Here is a 17,448-nt window from a genome sequence, read left to right as displayed (position 1 = left end):
GCGCGGGCGGCTGGTGGGCTGGGGGTGGCTCGGAGCGACGCTATTTAAAGGCTGCCCCCGGGCGGAGTCCCGCTCGGGCACGGCCCGTAAGGTGGTTCACGTTTTTTTAATAAATAATTACGCTCAGAAAAGAAATAAAAAGAAATACTAAACGGACTCCAATAATCCCGAAATAAATTTTCCCGAACTTCTAAAATCAAGCCCGACAAAGTGAACATTTATTTGGGGCCTAAATGCAACTTTGGAAAACAAATATTTTTTCTAAATTCAAATAAAATAACGAAAAACTCCGAAATAAAATCCTATTTGATTTTATTATTAAATCCTCAATATTTCTTTATTTTGGGAAAGTCATTTTATTCCCTCTCTCATATATTTTTGTAATAGAAATAATTGATGATAAAATAAATAAAATCAAATGATCCTATTCCCAAAATTTGAGAAAACTCAAATATGAAAATAACGAAATCCCCACCTGTCTCCGTGGGTCCTTGAGTTGCGTAGAATTTCTAGGATCAAAACCAAAAGCAAATAAAATATGATATGCATTGATGATCTAATGTATAACATTCCAAATTGAAAATTTGGGATGTTACAGTAGTGGAAGCGGCACCGGAACCACGGAGGTCGGAAAGATTGCGCAGAGTGCGCGATGTATTGTTGCTAGAAAGCGACGTGCCGGCCACGTATGCGAAAGTGATGGTGAGCCCAGATTCCGAGGCATGGCTGGAGGCCATGAGATCCGAGTTAAAGTACATTGATGAGAATCAAGTCTGGGACTTGGTTGATGCGCCGCCTAGCATAACGGCCATTGGTTGCAAATGGGTCTTTAAGAAGAAAACCGATGTGGATGGAAATATTCAGATCCACAAAGCTCGGCTTGTCGCTAAGGGTTATGGACAAGTTCAAAGAATTGACTACGACGAGACTTACTCACCGGCGGCGATGCTAAAATCGGTGAGGATCATACTAGCTATAGTTGCATATTTCGATTACGAGATATGGCAGATGGATGTCAAAACGGCTTTCCTACATGGAAATTTAACCGAGGACGTGTATATGATACAGCCCGACAGTTTTGTCGATCCGACTAGCACAAGTAAGGTATGCAAGCTCAAGAGATCCATTTATGGATTGAAGCAAGCATCTCGGAGTTGGAACATTCGTTTTGATGAGGTCGTCACTGGTCTCGGTTTCATCAAAAGCGAAGAGGACTCTTGTTTATACAAGAAGTTAAGTGGGAGCTCGGTAGTGTTTTTGATCTTGTATGTGGATGACATACTACTGATCGAGAACAATGTTTCGATGCTAAACTCGGTCAAGGAGTCATTGAATGGCAAGTTTTCGATGAAAGACCTTGGTGAGGCAGTCTATATTTTAGGCATTAAGATCTATAGAGATAGATCGAGGAGGCTACTCGGCTTGAGCCAGAGCACATACATAGATAAAGTGTTGAAGCGGTTCAACATGAGTGAGGCAAAGAAAGGGTTCTTGCCACTCTCACATGGTATAAGGCTAAGAGAGACTCAGAGTCCTTCAACATCTGATGAGCGAAGCAGGATGAGTAGGATTCCGTATGCCTCGGCAATCGGATCCATCATGTATGCCATGATATGTACAAGGCCTGATGTTGCTTTTGCAATAAGCCTACCAAGCAGATACCAGGGCAACCCAGGTGAGAGTCACTGGGCAGCGGTAAAGAATATTTTGAAGTACCTGAAAAGGACTAAAGAGATGTTCCTAGTTTATGGAGGTGAGGAAGAGCTCGTCTTAAGGGGTTACGTCGATGCTAGTTTCCAAACCGACAGAGATGATTGTCAATCATAGTCCGGATTCGTGTACGTCCTGAACAGAGGAGCAGTGCACTGGATGAGTTCCAAGCAGGATACGGTGGCCGATTCTACCACAAAAGTTGAATACATTGCGGCTTGTGAAGCTGCAAAGGAAGGTGTTTGGATCCGGCATTTTCTGGATGATCTTGGTATTTTCCCAGCCTCGGTGAAATCGTTGGACCTTTATTGAGATAATTCTGGTGCCATCGCACAAGCCAAGGAGCCGAGGAATCACCACAAGGTCAGACACATAGATCGGAAATATCACCTGATACAAAAGATCGTAAAGAATGGTAATGTAGAGTTATGCAAGATTCACACGGATGCAAATGTTGCAGACCCGTTGACTAAGCCGCTTCCACAACCCAAGCATGAGGGGCACGTTAGAGCTATGGGCATTCAATGTCTATTTGATTGACTCTAGTGCAAGTGGGAGACTGTTGGAGATATGCCCTAGAGGCAATCATGTATGATGATATTTCCTATGTGTTTATGAATAAAGATAGTCCTTGGACGTTATCAATGATGTGTATCAGCAAGTACGTGACTTGTTTGTGGGACTATGCATTGTATGATCACTGTCCTAAAAGGTCCCTAGTCGAAAGGGCTGTGTGGACGCGCAGCCGACTAGACTAGCATATGACACGGTCGATGGCTTGGTCTCACTAGCCATGGAGCATTGGATGCTAACCGGATAATATGGACTTGGAAAGGTCTGGTCGGATTCGACGTAGTCGGATCTGAGTCGAGATAAGGTCCGAGTCGGACAGACCCAACTATAAGACGCAGCGATATGTCATCTGTGAGTCTCTAGTACAACATACGTTCTATGTCCTAAGACCTGAGCAGACGCATGTACTCGGGATGGTGACAGACTTGCTTTGGGCCGACCAAACGCTACTCCGTGACTGGGTAGTTACAAAGGTAGGTTTCGGGCTTGTCCAGACCCATGCTGCGAGACGTGGTCGAGCAAGATGGGATTTGCCCCTCCGATTAGGAGAGATATACTCTAGGCCCCTCGTGTGATCCGACCAGGATAAGCATGGCCATGCGACAAGGATTATGAGATAATACAGATAGTGTTTGGTATCACTGGAACGAGAAAGAGGTCGGGCTAGCACAAGGGTGACAGTCTCGCCTTGAGCCCGACAACATATATCGTGCAGCAAAGGGAACAGAAGTGTGACATGTTGTACAGGTTGGCCTAACCAGCTTCATAGTCTGCTTGGTGGTCGGCACGCCTTGCTAGAGCCCGCTACCAACCGTGCAGGTCGGAGGTGATCCGAACTGTGACCAAGCCGACTTGAACCTAAGGGGTCGTGCGCTTAAGGGAAGGAATCTATGAGGTCGGTTCGTAGGACACTGGTCGGATGTGATCCGAACTAGACTAGGAACGTGACCGAGTAGACTTTGGGCTTTAGGGTCCGTGCGAGGCCCAAGTGTTGAGCCTGCAACGGGCGCCTATATAAAGTGGAGGTGCGGCACACTCATGAGGTTGATCGCTTCGGCGCTGCGACTAGGGTTTGCATGTGTTGCGAATAGCCACCTCCACTTGCTGCCGACTATGCGATCGGACCTAGCAGTCCGCCGCACGGTGTTCCTCCTGCACGCGCGGATACTGTTAGAGGTAGTGCACTTGCGCCGCTCCGGCGAACTTGTACGTGGGATCGGACGACCGGCTATTTGAGGGAGATCTGATGAGGAGGAGATGATCCACGCGGACGCGCTGCCCCAACTCTTCTTCCGCTGCACGGCACTGCGCGTCTAGTGGTAAAGAACTATGATCCATCTCCCGTAGCATGTTCATGTTGTTCTGCGCATAGAAAAAATTTAATTTGCAGTCTACGCACCCTACCGTAGAACCCAACAAGGCGCGCCTCCCTGCCTCGTGTCTTCCTCGTTGCTTCCTTTACGTACACTCCAAATCTCCTGGATTGCTTCCGTTCCAAAAATAACTCTCCCGGAAGTTTCATTCCATTTGGACTCCGTTTGATATTCCTTTTCTTTGAAACACTGAAATAGGCAAGAAAACAGCAATTTGGGCTGGGCCTCCGGTTAATAGGTTAGTCCCAAAAATAATATAAAAGTTTATAATAAAGCCCATAAACATCCAAAACAGATAATATAATAGCATGAATGCTTCATAAATTATAGATACGTTGGAGATGTATCAGCATCCCCAAGCTTAATTCCTGCTCGTCCTCGAGTAGGTAAATGATAAAAGAAATAATTTATGAAGTGTGAATGCTAGTAGGTGCACAAGTTTGATCAATGATAATTTCATCACCTTTTCTAGCATCATTATATGTCATAACAGGAACTCATCTCATAAAACTTCTCATGATCAAGTAACAAGTTATTCACATGTTAAAGCATAGACCATAAACTTTTCTTGAAAACTAGCAAACTATGTTCTGAGTCATCGAACAATTGCAATTCATCTTATTTTTCAGGAAGGGTCTATGTAAGAGCTTTGTTTAGAAAATCCCACATACTCAACAATCATATAGTCTTCCATGATTGCTACCACTCAAAGCATATTTTTAGAACAAATAGCATCCATCAAACACAGAGAAAGATAGGGGCTTAATGTTTCGCGTCCCAACTTACTTATCATATAGAAAATTGTCAACAATAATATTTCATGATCAAATATATTTGAATGGCCATATATGCTTAGATCTTTCCCCATCACATGATGCTTGCCAACTAAAGAGTAGATTGGAATGAGAAGGAATACTACTGACTCTTGCATAAAAGTAAAAGATAGGCCCTTCGCAGAGGGAAGCAAGGATTTGCAGAGGTGCAATAGCTCGATTTTGAAATAGAGATAAATAATTTTGAGAGGTATGCTTTCATTGTCAACATAACAACCAAGGGTTCCCAGTTTCTTCCATACTAGATACATTATAGGCGGTTCCCAAATAGAATGTTAAAAATTTTACTCCCCCTCCACCAACAATCATCAATTCATGACGTGCCTGAAACAACGGGTGCCTCCAACTAACAAAAATCCTGGGGTAGTTTTGTTTGCAATTATTTTGATTTGATTTTGATCTTTTGATCATGGGACTGGGCATCCCAGTTGTCAGCGTTCTGGGAACGGCGGTCCCTAGACTTGCCTGCCTGCGGCCTGCAGCGTGGGTCACCAGCGGCCCAGTACAACCCGTCTTCATCAACCCAAGTTCAAGACCCTTGCGAGGGGCCAAGCCTCGCGGGGTGGAGGACACAAGGCCTCCTCAGGAGCGGCCTCACCAGGCAGGCTCGCGAGGAGGTGGAGAGATCAAGGCAAGGGGTACCTCACAAGGTGCTCATGATGCAAGCCATCACGATCGAGACTAGGCGGGCGCCAGCCTGCGCAGTGTCCTTGTTTCCTCTTTGGTGCAAAGGAGGCAAGCGCAGGCGCAGAGTACTGAGGCATCAGGCAAAGGTTTCCATATCGGTGCAACGAGACCAAGACCAGCAGGACGGCAGGACGGAGGTCACCGTGGAGCCCAAGACGGCAAACCAGCCAGGGCGAACAGAGACAGATCAATTCCTCTCCTAGCATACCACCACAAGAACACCTCTCGCAAGGCTGTTCTTCCTTTGTACTGTTCATCCTCAGCCCAAGAGGCAATCCACCACACCACACACTATATTAGGGTATTACACCACAACGGTGGCCCGAACCAGTATAAACCTCGTGTCTCTTGTGTTGTTCATCATGCTAGCTTAGAATCGCGGCGAGGTTGTGGGCGTGTTTCGGTAGGGAGAAGATCTTCGTGTGCACCCCAGAGTTCGAACCTTAAGGGTTTTGCTGGAACCCGATATCCGACATTTGGCGCGCCAGGTATGGGTGCACCGGAGCTCTCCCTTCTGTCGGCTCACTCTCCACCAACACCGTGCTTCTCCCTCATGGCGGACAACGCGTCTCCGGCTCCGGCAGACGATGCCAGCGTTGGGGCCAGGGGGCTCCGAGCCTTGCCCCCCACCTTGCGGCAGGTGCAGTGGCCGCACAAGTTCAAGACAGAGATGCCGCCACGCTACGATGGCGCGACGGATCCGCTGGCTTTCCTGCTGGCATACAGGAGGCCGTCCTCAAGGCCGGAGGCGACGACAAGGTCACGGCCAACTGGTTTCCCATGGCGTGGCAAGGAGCCACCCGTAGACTGCCACGCCAAGCCATTCTTCCGTCAAATCGGCGCCGCCCTCGCGCGGCAAGGAGCTCTCCCGGGTTGGGCGGCACCCAAGGCCGACCTGACCTTCACCCCGTCAAGACCGCCTACTCGGGTGCGCTCTCAATGCTTTGCACTCCCACCATCTGTCAGGTGGCCGTCACCAAGACCCTCATAGACGGCGGCGCCGGCCTCAACGTGCTCTCGGTGGAGGCCTTTAGCCTCCTCCATGTACCGCTGGAACGGCTCCAACCCAGCAAGCCCTTCTCGGGCATAAGAGGAGGTTCCTCCAGCTCCCTGGGGCAGATCCGCCTCCTTGTGACCTTCGGCACCCACGACAACTTCTGCACGGAGCTGGTCAACTTCGGCATCGCCCACATCGGCCTCCTGTACAACGCCATCCTCGGATACCCCGCCTTGGCTTAGTTCATGGCAGTGACCCATCCGGCCTACAACCTCATGAAGATGCCCGGGAGTAGCGGTGTCCTCACCCTAGCTGGGGATACCAAGGATGCACTGTTGGCGCTCAAGCTTGCCCTCAAGATAGCCGCGGCAGCGTAGCCTGCCGGCACGGACACCTCCAAGGCCAAGGGGCTGTGACGACCAAGAAGAAGCAGCTGTTTACCCAGGACAAGGTGGAGACCAAGCAGGTACGAGTTGAGGAGGACGGGTCCTCCAGCGCCATCTTCACCATAGGTACCAATCTCGACCCCGACCAAGAGGAGGCGTTGGTGAAGTTCCTGTGCTCGAACAAGGAAGTGTTCACATGGGAACCCAAGCAGCTAGCGGGGGTCCGAAGGTAGGTGACTGAGCATCACCAGAATGTGTGCCCCAATGTACGCCTCGTAAAACAGAAAGCCAGGCGGCAGTCCACCAAGAAGCAGGCCTTCATCGTCCAAGAAACCCGCAAGCTAGAGGCAGCAGGTGTTATTCGCGAGGTCCGCTACCCCGAATGGCTGGCAAACCCTGTTATTGTGCCTAAAAAGGGAGGAAAGGAGCGCATGTGTGTCGACTTCACCAACCTCAATAAGGCCTGCCCTCAAGGTCCATTCCCACTCCCTCGCATCGACCAAATTGTCGACTCCACCGCCGAGTGCGACCTGCTGTGTTTCCTGGATGCATTTTTAGGCTATCACCAAATCAAGATGGTGGTAGAGGACGTGGAGATGACGGCCTTCCTGACCCCTTGTGGGGTATACTACTACACCTGCATGCCATTCGGGTTGCGCAACACGGGCGCAACCTTCCAGCGGCTGATGCACATTGTCTTAGGCCGGAAGCTCGGAAAAAACGCTAAGGCTTACATCGACGACATTGTGGTGAAGTCTCGGGAGGCGAAGACCTTGATCCAGGACCTAGAAGAGACCTTCGCGAGCCTCCGCAAAGTGGACATGCGACTCAACCCGGAGAAGTGCGTGTTTGGCGTTCCTTCCGGCAAGCTTCTGGGCTTCCTCATGTCCCACAGAGGGATCGAGGCCAACCCGGAGAAGGTCAAGGCGATCAAAGACATGAGTCCATAGCAAACCCTCAGAGAAATGCAGAAGCTCGCCGGGTGCGTAACCGTGTTGGGACACTTCATCTCCAAGCTGGGGGAGCGTGCATTGCCTTTCTTCAAGCTGATGAAGAAGAAGGGCCCTTTTGAATGGACACAGGAGGCCGACCGAGCATTTCAAGACCTCAAGAAGTACCTGACTAGCCTTCCTGTGATGGTGGATCCTCGCCCTCTCGAGCCCCTGGTGCTCTACCTCGCCGCCACACCCTACTCCGCCAGTGCAGCTCTAGTGGCGGTCCGGGAGGAGCGCCAGGTCAAGGCTGTGTCACGACCAGCCACGGCCTTGGCCACGGCAGCACAAGACCAAGAAGGCCTCGCGAATACCACAACCTCGGCAGATGGAGACCAGCTTCAACAGGGAGACGCCCCTAGGGCTGAAGAGGCCGCACCAGGCAGCCAGGTGTCGGGGGCTCCGTCGTCTTAGGAGGCGCCTAACCCTCCAGAGGGCACGGACCTCATCAGCACACCCACCCTCGTCGAGCATCCGGTGTATTTCGCCAGCACGGTGTCGCGGGATGCAAGGGCACGATACCCCATGCCTCAAAAGCTCTTGCTCGCACTATTGGTGTCCTCGCGAAAGTTGCGGCACTACTTCCAAGGTCACCAAATCAAGGTCGTCTCAGGCTACCCACTGGAAAGGGTACTTAGGAGCCCCAACTCCGCTGGAAGGATTGCCGAATGGAACATTGAGCTGCAAGCGTTTTAGTTGGAATTCAGCACAACCAGGGTCGTCAAAGGAGCCGCACTTGCAGATTTTATGGCAGAATGGACAAAGGCGCCATGGCTCGAAGCAGGCGAGGATCGATCAATTTCCCCAGGAAGTAAAGCACCGGATGGTTGGGTCATGTACTTCGATGGAGCATTCTCACGGCATGGCACGGGGGCAGGCGCAGTGCTTATATCCCCCACTCAGGACAAGCTCTATTATGTCGTGCAGCTCTGTTTCCAGCATGCGAGAAGGTCTCCAACAACATAGCAGAATACAAGGGCCTCATAGCGGGCTTGAAAGCTGCAGCAACACTATGGGTGAAGCGCCCCATCATCAAGGGTGATTCGCAACTCCTCGTCAACTTCTCCAACAAGGTGTACGAGCCAAAGGACGAGCACATGGAAGCATATCTTGCGGAGGTCCGCAGAATGGAAAAGCACTTTTGGGGGCTGGAGTTGCAGCATGTGCCCCATGGCACCAACCAAGAGGCTGATGACATCGCCAGGAGGGCATCCAGGTGGCTGCCTCAGGAGCCTGGCGTTTTCGAGGAACGACTCTTCAAGCCATCGGCAGCGCCGTTGCTGTCGAGCACAGCACAACCTCGGGAGGAACTCCCTCAGCCACCTGCCATAGGAGCCCCGGCCTATGGCCCGACCTCGGGAGCGCGCTTACTCCTGGCTCTAGAGCCTCAGGAGGGGTGCTGGACCATGGAATTCAAGGACTACCTGATGCAAGGGACGCTGCCAGAGAAAGAGGAGGACGCGGAATGCGTGGCCCGGCTGGCCACGGCCTACTGCATCCAAGACGGATAGCTGTACCGGAAGGGGCCAAATGATGTTTCCCTGTGTTGCTTCTCCAGGGAACAGGGGAAGGAGTTGCTGGCTGACATACACAGTGGAGATTGCGGACACCACTCATCGCCACGGACCCTCGTCGGCAAGGCGTTTCGCAGCGGGTTCTATTGGCCTATGGCACTCAACGACGCAATCGATCTGGTGAAGGCCTGCGAAGCCTGCCAATTCCATGCCAAGCAGATCCATCAGCCAGCTCAGGGCTTGCAGACCATCCCACTCTCGTGGCCGTTCGCGGTCTGGGGGCTGGATATCTTCGGCCCGTTTCCCCGAGCGCCTAGGGGCTACCGCTACCTCTACTTCGCCATCGACAAGTTCACCAAGTGGGCGGAGGTAGAAGCCGTCCGCACCATCCCAGCTGGTTCTGCAGTCAAGTTCATCAAGGGCCTCGTGAGCCGGTTTGGGGTCCCTAATCGCATCATCACCGAAAACAGTTTGTAGTTCACCAGCAATCTCTTCAAAACATATTGTGCTAACCTTGGAACACAGATATGGTACACCTCGGTGGCACACCCCCGGAGTAAGGGCCAGGCCAAGCGCGCCAATGCAGAGGTCCTGAAGGGCCTCAAAACCAGGACCTTCAAAAAGAAGCTAGAGACCTACGGCAGGGGCTGGTACGACGAGCTTCAGTCCGTGTTGTGGTCGATCCGCACTACCGCCACCAAGTCGACTGGCGAGACCCCGTTCTTCCTCGTCTACAGAGCAGAGGTGGTCCTTCCTCACGAGGTTAGGGGTCGCTCCGCGCGGGTCCTAGCTTTTGATGAAGCGCAACAGGACGCCATGCGGGGCATGGACCTCGTGCTGGGGGAGGAGCGCTGTCGAGAAGCCGCACTACGAGCATCAAGATACCAGCAGGCGCTGTGGCGGTATCATTGCCGCAATATCCGTCCCAGGACTCTCGAGGTAGGTGACCTCGTACTCAGGCGGGTGCTCTCCAGGGAAGGGCTGCATAAGCTCTCGCCCATGTGGGAGGGCCCGTTCAAGGTTGTCCATGTTTCCAGGCCCGGCGCCATGTGCCTTGAGACTCAGGAAGGGGAGCCCATCCCAAACGCTTGGAACATTCAGCACCTCCGAAAGTTCTACCCTTGAAGAAAGGCCCAGTGCCTGTGAAGAAGGCCCGGTGCCTGTGAAGCTCGCCGCCCAAAGAAAGGCCCAGTGCGTGTGAAGAAGGCCCGGTGCCTGTGAAGCTCTCTGCCCGTGACACTCTCACGTAATAATGAGTTGGGGTTGTACACGCCCCGGAGTCTCCGGAGTGTCGCCCTCGAGCCTCGGGGGATCCCGCCCACGCTCAGTGGCAGCACTTAGCTCTGCGCTGGTGAGAAGACGTTGAAGACTAGACTAGGTGCCGGACGCGGCTTTTCATTTGCTTTCCGCAGTTGGCTTGTTCTCCCTTGTTTGAGCCCTTATTAAAGTTGCTTCTAGTGTTGTTTGCTGTCTTCAGCCCCTGTTCTCTGTTTTAGGCTTTTGTCTGGCTGTCTCTCTCTCTCTCTCTCTCTCTCTCTCTCTCTCTCTCGCAAGCCTTGCTAGGGGGCTGCGCGGGCGCCCTCGTGAGCCCTTTCTCGCCTAGTTTTCGTGAGGCTCCCTCATTCAAGTTCACAACGGGAGCACCCCTCCCGGTCCATGCCCCTCGGGCATCATGACACAAAGCACCAGTCCATGGCCGGCAACCCTCGCGACTAAGGTTCAGAAATGATTCTCCCAACATATTTTTGCAGCTCTTACAGCGCCCGGTGAGGCCTCAATCAGGTACCTCGCTAGACGGAAACTACTGCAAACGTCCCGAGCTAAGTTGTTCCCACGCGCAGGCACATAACCATGACACCATCACACAACACAAGGACAATAAGTGTAGCATGATAACTAGGGGATAATAGTCTGTTGAACGCCCCCACGGGGCTCCATACTTCTCTCTCTCAATGCAGGAAAGGAGAAAAACAAAATAAAACAACGCACAGCTCCAGAGAAGGGATCTGCGTCGTCCTCCTGAGCTCAATCAGACTCCGCCTGACGCTTCACCGGGGCGTGGCGATGGGATGACCCGCTACCACCCTTGAAGTAGGCGCGGCGGCGTGGTGGCTGGTCGCGGCCACCGTTGGAGGAGTTGTCGCCGCAGGAGGAGCCACTGAAGCTCGGCGAGCCGCGGTCGCCGCCGGGAGCGGGTTCGTCCTCGCCCTTGTCACATCCGTCATCAAGGCCGAGCACCCCGTCACCGTCATCGTCTTCAGGGTAGCACCCAACACGGCGGCCATCTTCCCCGAACACCCTCACGTAGAGGGTCGCGTTGCCGTCGTACTTAAAGTGGAGGGTGCACCGCCGGCCCAGGCCGTGTGCGGGGGCAAACACCTGCCAGCCCCGGGCCAGGGCCACATTCCCGATGGTGGAGATCTCCACCGCGACCCAGGAGGCCCTGCTGCAGCAGCCGTCTGCCTGCAGCCAGAGCCTGCCGGGGGCAGCGGCTGGCAGTTTGCCGGCGAAGAAGCGAGGAAGCTGGAGCCAGTTGTCGGCCGGGTTGTCCGACCACACAACAAACTCCAGCAGCACCTCTGCCGAATGAAAGCGCGGCCTGGGAGGCCGCGCAGCCACGGCACACCTTCCTCCATCGACTGGGCTGCCTACATATGGGCGGCCACCACCGCGTGAAGGGCCACCACCGCGACCTCGAGAAGCCGCGGCAGGAGTCGCGGGATGCTTGCGGGGACGGTCGCGGCCGCGCTTGGGCGGAGGAGAGCCAGACCCTTCCTGGCGAGCCTTCCCCTTCTCCGTGGTCGAGAACCTCTTCACGGGCACCATGGGACGCTGCAAGCAACCGGAGCGAGGAGGAGGAAGAAGCAGGTGGGACAAGGGGATATGTGCAGCGGGGGCATTCGTCCCTCCCCATTTATGGCCCAAGGGAGGCCAACCGTCGACCTCCACGATCACAGGTAATGATGACTCTTTTTGCATGTAGCAGGGACTCGTCAAATTGGGCAGTTGCTGAGGCAGCATGGGGAACCGAAGACGCCCATGTCCAATCAAACGCCATGCGGCGACCAAGGCCGCAGGCTGTTGGGGCCCGCGACGCTCCGCACTTGCCCTTTGGCTTCGTTGCTAAGCCAAGTCCGAGCATGCCTTGGGCCCGGGGGCTACTGTCGGTGTTCTGGGAATAGGGGTCCCCAGACTTGCCTGCTTGCGGCTTGCAGCGTGGCTCACCAGCGGCCTAGTAGGGCACGTCTTCATCAACCCAAGTTCAAGACCCTCGTGAGGGGCCAAGCCTCGCGAGGCGGACGACACAAGGCCTCCTCGGGGGCGGCCTCACCAGGAAGGCTCGCGAGGAGGCGGAGAGATCAAGGCAAGGGGTACCTCGCGTGGTGCTCATGACGCAAGCCATGACGATCGAGACCAGGCGGGCGCCAGCCTGCGTAGTGTCCTTGTTTCCTCTTTGGTGCAAAGGAGGCAAGCACAGGCACGGAGTACCGAGGCATCAAGCAAAGGTTTCCATATCGGTGCAACAAGACCAAGACCAGCAGGACGGTAGGACGGAGGTCACCGTGCAGCCCAAGACGGTGTCATCACCAGTGCCTTTGGCAGTCGAAGACCACCTTTAGTCAGTATAGCTTGTACTAGTTGTGCCCTTACAAAATGGTCGTTGTTGGCTCCCTTCCCTCTCAATATTTGGGAAGAGGACCAGGGCCTCTATAAATAGAGATAGCCACCACAGTAGAAGGCATCTCAGTCAGGGCGAACAGAGACGAATCAATTCCTCTCCAAGCATACCACCACAAGAACACCTCTCGCGAGGTTGTTCTTCCTTTGTACTGTTCATCCTCAGCCCAAGAGGCAATCCACCACACCACACAATGGATTAGGGTATTACACCACAGTGGTGGCCCGAACCAGTATAAACCTCGTGTCTCTTGTGTTTTTCATCGTGCTATCTTAGAATCGCGGCGAGGTTGTGGGCGTGTTTCAGTAGGGAGAAGATCTTCGTGCGCACCCGAGAGTTCGAACCTTAAGGGTTTTGCCGGAACCCGATATCGGACACCAATTAGCACCCATTTTTCTCGTGAATGATGAGAGGACTCCACTCATCATGAGAATAACCCACCTAGCATGGAAGATACTGACAGCCCCTAGTCGCTACATGAGAGATTCGGGCATACAAAACAGATTATTATTTGAAGGTTTAGAGTTTGGCACATGAAAATTTACTTGGAATGGCAGGTTAATACCGCATATAGGTAGGTATGGTGGGCACTCATGGAAGAAACTTGGTTCAAGGAATTGGGATGCACAAGCAGTATTCCCGCTTAGTACAGATATTTTGGCTAGCAAAGGATTCTAAATAGCAAACACCACATGTTGGAGGATCTATAACAACATAACTTCTATACAAATATACCCAAGCATAACTCATTATGTTGTCTTCCTTGTCCAACTTCAACTAATTTGCTCAAGTTTGAAAATAATTAATGGGGCTCACAATCATAGAAGATGTCTAAGATAGTGTGTTTATATGTGAAATCTCTCTTCCTTCAATATTCTTTCATGAATTGTTCAAGTGACCAATACAATGTTTGGTAACTTTTAATAAATTTACCACCACTACTTCTCAGATGTGAAGTCATTACTCCCCATGGGATAAGCATATGAAACATATATAATTTCATATTTATGATATTCAAATCATTCAACCATTTACTCATAGGATATAAGTGAAGCACACGAGTAAATACAAACTACTCCAAAAAGATATAAGTGAAGATCAATGAGTAGTTAAATAATTATGTAGCTATGTGAAGACTATCTCTCAATTAAGAATTTCAAATCTTGGTATTTTATTCAAACAGCAAGCAAAACAAAATAAAATGACATGAAGCTCCAAGCAAAACACATATCATGTGGTGAATAATAATATAGCTTCAAGTAAAGTTACCGATGAACGAAGACGAAAGAGGGGATGCCTCCCGGGGCATCCCCAAGCTTAGGCTCTTGGTTGTCCTTGAATATTACCTTGGGGTGCCTTGGGCATCCCCAAGTTTAGGCTTTTTCTACTCCTTATTCCATAGTCCATCGAATCTTTACGCAAAACTTGAAAACTTCACAACACAAAACTCAACAGAAAACTCGTAAGCTCCGTTAGTATGAAAAAATAAAACCACCACTTAGGTACTGTTGTGAACTCATTATAAATTCATATTGGTGTTAAACCTACTGTATTCCAACTTCTCTATGGTTCATACCCTCCGATACTACTCATAGATTCATCAAAATAAGCAAACAACACATAGAAAATAGAATCCGTCAAAAACAGAACAGTATGTAGTATTCTGTATCATTCGAATACTTCTGCAACTCGAAAAATCCTAACAAATTAGGGAATCCTAAGAAATTTGTGTGCCAATCCAGTGCAGAAAGAAATGGATCAAAATAATGTTTCTGTGAATTATCAAAACTAATTTATTGGGTGCAAAAGTTTCTGATTTTCAGCAGGATCAATATAACTATCATCGTAAGCTATCCTAAAGATCTTACTTGGCACTTTATTGAAACAAAAGCTATAAAACATGATTACTACAGTTGCATAATCATGTGGACACACAAAAACAGTAAAGGTAAATATTGTGTTGTCTCCCAACAAGCGCTTTTCTTTAATGCCTTTCTAGCTAAGCATGATGATGACAATGATGCTCACATAAAAGATAAGAATTGAAACATAAGAGAGCATCATGAAGCATATGACTAGCACATTTAACTCTAACCCACTTCATATGCATAGGGATTTTGTGAGCAAACAACTTATGGACAAGAATCAATAGCATAGGAAGGTAAAACAAGCATAGCTTCAAGATTTTCAACACATAGGGAGGAAACTTGATATTATTGCAATTCCTCCAAGCATATGTTCCTCCCTCATAATAATTTTCAGTACCATCACGAATGAACTCAACAATATAGCCATCACCTAAAGCATTCTTTCCATGATCTACTTGCATAGAAAATTTACTACTCTCCACATAAGCAAAATTCTTCTCATTCGGAATAGTGGGAGTATCATAAGAGACTCGAATACTATAAATTGTTTCCATATTAAAAGAGTAATGTTCAGAAAAAGGGTAATCATAATCATGACAAGTTTTATAAATATAATCATCACTACTTTTTATAGCATAATTTTCATCACAATAATCATCATAAGTAGCAACTTTGTTCTCATCATAATCAATTGAAACCTCTTCCAAAATAGTGGATTCATCACTAAATAAAGTCATGACCTCTCCAAATCCACTTTCATAGATATTATAAGATTAAACACCCTCCAAAATAGTGGGATCATTACTTCCTAAATTTGACACTCTTCCAAACCCACTTTCATCAATATAACCATCATAAATAGGAGGCATGCTATCATCATAATAAATTTGCTCATCAAAACTTGGGAGGCTAAAAATATCATCTTCATTAAACGTAGCATCCCCAAGCTTGGGACAAACACTAATGTCAGCAAATATATTCTCAAATATGTCATTCTCATCAAACTAAGTTCATTATGATGTGCAAGGGAAATCAAATCATCACAATTTTTGGACACGATTCGATCATGAAACAATTTGCATCGGAGATGTAAATGACCACGTTCATTGCAAAGTTCACAAATACGGCAAAGCAATTTTAAATTTTCAGCACTCACATCTAGCCTTTCTTGCAACCATTTAGTTTCTAAATAGTTATGCCTCTTGCAAAATCTATCTTCTCTATTTGCTATGTACTTGCAAACTCTATGCACTCCACAAAAATCGACATGCTTATAGGAGATATTTTCATCATGACTAGTGCAATCATCATTAGTACTATGGATATTCAAGGAGTTCATACTAACAACATTGCAATCATGCTCATCTATCAAAGATTTAGTACCAGACATTTTATAGACTTCTTCTTCTAGCACTTGAGCACACTTTTCCTTTCCATAATTGTCACCAAAGATATTAAAAAGATGAAGCATATGAGACAAACTTAACTCCATTTTTTTGTAGTTTTCTTTTATACAGTAAACTAGTGATAAAACAAGAAACAAAAAGATTTGATTGCAAGATATAAAGATATACCTTCAAGCACTCACCTCCCCAGCAACGGCGCCAGAAAAGATCTTGATGTCTACTACACAACCTTCTTCTTGTAGACGTTGTTGGGCCTCCAAGTGCAGAGGTTTGTAGGATAGTAGCAAATTTCCCTCAAGTGGATGACCTAAGGTTTAAAATCCGTGGGAGGCATAGGATGAAGATGGTCTCTCTCAAGCAACCCTCCAACCAAATAACAAAGAGGCTCTTGTGTCCCCAACACACCCAATACAATGGTAAATTGTATAGGTGCACTAGTTCGGCGAAGAGATGGTGATACAAGTGCAATATGGATGGTAGATATTGGTTTTTTTAATCTGAAAATATAAAAACAGCAAGGTAACTAATGATAAAAGTGAGCGTAAATGGTATTGCAATGCTAGGAAACAAGGCCTAGGGTTCATATTTTTCACTAGTGCAAGTTCTCTCAACAATAATAACATAACCGGATCATATAACTATCCCTCAACATGCAACAAAGAGTCACTCCAATGTCACTAATAGAGGAGAACCAACAAAGAGATTATGGTAGGGTACGAAACCACCTCAAAGTTATCCTTTCTGATCAATCTATTCAAGAGTCCATAGTAAAATAACACGAAGCTATTCTTTCCGTTCGATCTATCATAGAGTTTGTACAAGAATAACACCTTAAGACACAAATCAACCAAAACCATAATGTCACCTAGATACTCCAATGTCACCTCAAGTATCCATGGGCATGATTATATGATATGCATCACACAATCTCAGATTCATCTATTCAACCAACACAAAGAACTTCAAAGAGTGCCCCAAAGTTTCTACCGGAGAGTCAAGACGAAAACGTGCGCCAACCCCTATGCATAAGTTCACAAGGTGAACCTGCAAGTTGATCACCAAAACATACATCAAGTGAATCAATAGAATACCCCATTGTCACCACGGGTATCCCACGCAAGACATACATCAAGTGTTCCCAAATCCTTAAAGACTCAATCCGATAAGATAACTTCAAGGGGAAAATTCAATTCAATGACAAGAGAGTAGAGGGAGAGAAACATCATAAGATCCGACTATAATAGCAAAGCTTGCGATACATCAAGATCGTATCACCTCAAGAACACGAGAGAGAGAGAGAGAGAGAGAGAGAGAGAGAGAGAGAGAGATCAAACACATAGCTACTTGTACATACCCTCAGCATGGAGAGCGCCGGGATGATGAAGATGGCCACTGATGAGGGATCCCCCCTTCGGCAGGGTGCCAGAACA

The sequence above is a fragment of the Triticum aestivum genome, chromosome 2B (assembly GCF_018294505.1).
Source record: "Triticum aestivum cultivar Chinese Spring chromosome 2B, IWGSC CS RefSeq v2.1, whole genome shotgun sequence".
NCBI lineage: Eukaryota > Viridiplantae > Streptophyta > Magnoliopsida > Poales > Poaceae > Triticum > Triticum aestivum.
The sequence above is the reverse complement of the archived record's forward strand: the minus strand, read 5'-3'. Positions refer to the sequence as shown.